This window comes from Monodon monoceros, unplaced genomic scaffold, assembly GCF_005190385.1.
Source record: "Monodon monoceros isolate NGI ecotype Baffin Bay Population unplaced genomic scaffold, NGI_Narwhal_1 Super_Scaffold_12, whole genome shotgun sequence".
In the NCBI taxonomy this organism is placed as follows: Eukaryota; Metazoa; Chordata; class Mammalia; order Artiodactyla; family Monodontidae; genus Monodon; species Monodon monoceros.
Window position 1 is genome coordinate 110,776,720 of NW_021703768.1, and position 5,348 is coordinate 110,782,067.

Genomic DNA, 5,348 nt, shown 5'->3' on the forward strand with positions numbered 1-5,348 from the left:
GGTGAACCATACGGTGGGGTGGGGTCGGGTCGGTCAGGTGAGGTTTCCCCAGAGTCCGCTCCATCCTTGTCCAAGCACCTCCTCCCCTCCCCTCCCCTCCCCTCCCCTCCCCTTCATCACAACGGTCATCTGTCCCAACAAAAGACCCACAGCGATGCTGGGGTGGGAGCGTGGGGTGTTGTCTGCCTTGTCCTCACCTCTCTGGTGCTAGGATTCCCATGGGGGTCTGTAAAAGGCCTGGCCTTTTTCTGGTGTCCACTCCAGCCCAGCCTGGCGCTTGAGTCTGGGAAGAGCAGTGGGGAAGGGGAAGAACAGTGGGGAGAAGGTGCTTGGACAAGGATGGAGCGGACTTTGGGGAGTGGTCCCATGTCCGGTTGCCCTCAGGGTGTGCTTGGTCCACGTAGAGGGACATTAGGGGAGATGTTGGCATCTGCCACCTAGGCAGGAGGAGAGACAGGCGGCTGAGCTGACCCAGCTGCCTCATCTTGGATTATTCACGTAACTTCTGGGAGCCTCAGTGTGTAAAGTGGATATAGGAATTCTGTCTTCTTCTTCCCCTCCCCTAGGCCACACTTCTAGGGCTGTAGTGCCACCAGGACTTGTGATTCCACAGTTCAGGAAACATCTAGGGGGATGAGCTGGAATCTCCCTCCTGGAGGAGGAGGGAGAATCTCCCTCCTCTCCCGAAGTTTCCACACAGACTTGGGGGCCGAGCATCCTCTCTGCTCCTCCTCTGGGAGGGGACCCTCCACAGTTTCTGGGCAGGAGGGGTGACAGGGTGTATAAGGGCCTACTTGGCCATGTCTTAGTAAGTGGGCAGAGCTGTTCTCTTTGAAATGTGTGGGGCTTTCTTCTTGGTGTCCTGAGCTTTGTGGCTCAATCCAAACTCCAACCTGGGAGAATCCCATCGACAGAATGTTCTCCTCTTCCCCAGGAGATCGGCCTGCTCCAGGAACAACTCTTTCCGGGGCTTGATCCTCCCTCTCTCCGGGCCTGGCTGGGCGCCTTCATCATAGTTGGCAGCTATGAGAACTGCCTATTGCATCAGACCTTACTCTTTACTCAGCACCCACTAGGAACCAGATTGTTTCTGCCTCCCGAGCCTGAAATCCAAGGGCAAAGGATTGAGGCGGGTCTGGTTGGGGTGAGGGGAGTGAAGCTCAGGCCTTGACCCTTCCCTGTCCCCCACCTGCTCTGAACCAGGGTCCCTGAGATTTAGGTGCTGCTGGCCCATGTCCATGTCTCATTACAGATGGGGCTGCAGGCTTATTTGTCTGATTTATGTCTAATAGTCTCCTGGTTCTTATCAGTTTAATAATGATCCATAAACCTGTCTCCCTGGACTTAGATTTGGAAGGTCTGAGTCTCTGGGGACCATTTTGATTTTATACATTTTGTAAAGTAACTGGGGGATTTAAACTCTCTCCTGGCTGGCCCACCTTCACACACATTTCTTTGACTCTCAGCTCATCGGGAACCGTTTCCCATCATGGTCTCCCCATGTATTTTGTGATTGCCCTTTATGTCCTTGAACAGGTTGAGTCTGGGTTCATGGTGGTGTGTCTGGGTTGTGTTCTCCTTATTTGCTCCAGGTCCATCAGCTGGTCTCTGGTAGGTCACTTGGGCCCTCCTGACTCTGGCTAGGTCCTCCTGGTTCTGAAGGTGCTGCTGTCACTCCCTGGAGCCTGTTTCTTGGGTATTTCAGGTTCGTGCATATAGCCCTGAGCTTATGCAGAAGTGAAGAGAAGGTACATCTTTCTCTTTCATGTTTCTTCAGCTGGAGGGAGTGTAGTGCAGCCAGACTGCTGATGTTCTGCAGCACTGCAGTGTTTGTAGGAGAGGGGCTGTTGGTTTTAATTTATAGCCCTCTTCTCTCTTACACCCAGGTTGAATCATCAGGGACAGAGCTGGTCACATCATCAGGCTTGGTCTCTGGGTTAAGTTCGTCAGACTTCGTCATTTTTCTCTCAGGACAAGTCCTCTCCTGGGAGATGCTTCAATGTCTTAGCAGATGGACACCCAGGAAGCTCATTTTACTCTGTTGTCAAGCTTGCTGGTCATGAGCCCAGCCCGGCTTAGCCTGAAGTGTCTCCCCATACTCATGGTTTTTCCTGGGGATTGTTTAGGGATGATGTTTTTCTCTGAAGGATGTTGAGAGGCCTACAAGATGAGGGCTGCATGTGGAGTGGGGACAGACAAGGGCAGATGGAACTGCCCATGAGGGAGTAGGTGGTTCCAGTTTAGTGGACCCCAAATTTCTGAGAGAGAAGCCTATTGCTGCTTCTTTTTAAATTTAAATTAATTAATTAATTTTGGGAAGGGCTGATGGTTTTTATTTTATTTTATTTATTATTTACTTTATTTTTTTAATTGAGGTATAGTTGATTTACAGTGTTGTGTTAATCACTGCTGTACAGTAAAGTGATTCGGTTATACATATATATATACACAACTATGTGTGTGTGTGTATGTATATATATATATATATATATATGTATATACACACACATTCCTTTCTAAAAATATTCTTTTCCATATGGATAATCACAGGATATTGAATATAGTAGGAACTTGTTGTTATCCATTCTATATATAAAAGCTTATATCTGCTAACCCCAACCTCCCACTCCATCCTTCCCCCACCCCCCACCCCCCACCTTGGTAACCACCAGTCTGTTCTCTATGTCTGTGATTCTGTTTCATAGATAGGTACATTTGTGTCATATTTTAGATTCCACATGTAAGTGATATCATATGGTATTTGTCTTTCTCTTTTTGACTTACTTCACTTAGTATGACAATCTCTAGTTGCATCCGTGTTGCTGCAAATGCCACTATTTTGTTCTTTTTTATGGCTAAGTAGTATTCCATTGGATATATGTACCACATCTTTATCTGTCCATTGATGGACATTTAGGTTGTTCCCATGTCTTGGCTATTGTGAATAGTGCTGCTATGAACATAGGGGTGCATGTATCTTTTTGAGTTATAGTTTTTTCCAGATATATGCCCAGGAGTGGTGTTGCTAGATCACATGGTGTTCTGACTGGTGTGAGGTGGTAACTCATCATAGTTTTGATTTGCATTTCTCTGATAATTTGCGATGCTGAGCATCTTTCATGTGCCTGTGGCCATCTTGTATGTCTTCTTTGGAGAAATGTCTATTTTGGTCTTCTACCCATTTTTGGATAAGGTTGTTTGTTTTTTTGTTGTTGTTGTTGAGTTGTATGAGCTTAATATTTTGTAAATTAAGCCCCTGTCTGTTGCATCATTTGCAAATATTTTCTTCCATTCTTTTTTTTTAATACATCTTTATTGGACTATAATTGCTTCACAATACCATGTTAGTTTCTGTTGCACAACAAAGTGAATCAGCCATATGCATACACATGTCCCCATATACCCTCCCCCTTGAGCCTCCCTCCCACCCTCCCTATCCCACCCCTCTAGGTCATTGCAAAACACCGAGCCGATCTCCCTGTGCTACGCTGCTGCTTCCCACCAGCCAACTATTTTACATTCGGTAGTGTATATACATCGATGCTACTCTCACTTTGCCCCAGCTTCACCCTCCCATCCCATGTCATCAAGTGCATTCTCTATGTCTACCTCTTTATTCTTGCCCTGAAACTAGGTTCATCAGTACCATTTTTTTTTTTTTTTAGATTCCATATATATGCGTTAGCATACGGTATTTGTTTTTCTCTTTCTGACTTCACTCTGTATGACAGGTGCATCCACCTCACTACAAATAACTCAGTTTTGTTTCTTTTTATGGCTGAGTAATATTCCATTGTATATATGTGCCACATCTTCTTTATCCATTCATCTGTCGATGGGCATTTAGGTTGCTTCCATGACCTGGCTATTGTAACTAGTGCTGCAATGAACATTGGGGTGCATGACTCTTTTTGAATTATGGTTTTCTCAGGGTATATGCCCAGTAGTGGGATTGCTGGGTCATATGGTAATTCTATTTTTAGTTTTTTAAGGAACCTCCATACTGTTTTCCATAATGGTTATATCAATTTACATTCCCACCAACACTGTAGGAGGGTTCCCTTTTCATGACACCCTTTCCAGCATTTATTGTTTCTAGCTTTTTTGATAATGGCCATTCTGACTGGCGTGAGGTGATACCTCATTGTAGTTTTGATTTGCATTTCTCTAATGATTAGTGATGTTGAGCATCTTTTCATGTGCCTCTTGGCCATCTGTATGTCTTCCTTGGTAAAATGTCTATTTAGGTCTTCTGCCCATTTTTTAACTGGATTGTTTTTTTTTTTTTGATATTGGGCTGCATGAGCTGCTTGTAAATTTTGGAGATTAATCCTTTGTCAGTTGCTTCGTTTGCAAACCTTTTCTCCCATTCTGAGGGTTGTCTTTTCATCTGGTTTATGGTTTCCTTTGCTGTGCAAAAGCTTTGAAGTTTCATTAGGTCCCATTTGTTTATTTTTGTTTTTATTTCCATTTCTCTAGGAGGTGGGTCAAAAAGGATCTTGCTGTGATTTATGTCATAGAGTGTTCTGCCTATGTTTTCCTCTAAAAGTTTGATAGTGTCTGGCCTTACATTTAGGTCTTTAATCAATTTTGAGTCTATTTTTGTGGATGGTGTTAGGGAGTGTTCTAATTTCATTCTTTTCCATGTAGCTGTCCAGTTTACCCAGCACCACTTATTGAAGAGGCTGTATTTTCTTCACTGCATGTTCTTGCGTTCTTTGTCGTAAATTAGGTGCCCATATGTGTGTGGGTTTATCTCCCATTCTTTAGGTTGTCTTTTTGTTTTATTTATGGTTTCCTTTGCTGTGCAAAAGCTTGTAAGTTTGATTAGGTCTCATTTGTTTATTTTTGCTTTTATTTCTACTGCCTTGGGAGACTGACCTAAGAACACATTGGTACAATTTATGTCAGGGAATGTTTTGCCTATGTTCTCTTCTAGGTGTTTTATGGTGTCATGTCTTATGTTTGAGTCTTTAAGCCATTTTGAGTTTATTTTTGTGTATGGTGAGAGGGTGTGTTCTAGCTTCACTGATTCACATGTGGTTTCCAAATTTCTCAACACCACCTGCTGAAGAGACTTTTTCCCATTGTATATTCTTGCCTCCTTTGTAGAAGATGAATTGACTATAGGTGTGTGGGTTTATTTCTGGGCTGTCTATTCTGTTCCATTATACATATGTCTGTTTTTGTGCCAATACCACAGTGTTTTGATTACTGTAGCTTTGTAGTATTGTCGGAAATATGGGAGGGTTATGCCTCCTGCTTTGTTTTTTTTCTTCAGGATTGCTTTGGCAATTCAGGGTCTTTTATGTCTCCAAATGAATTTTAGGATTATTTGTTTTAGTTCT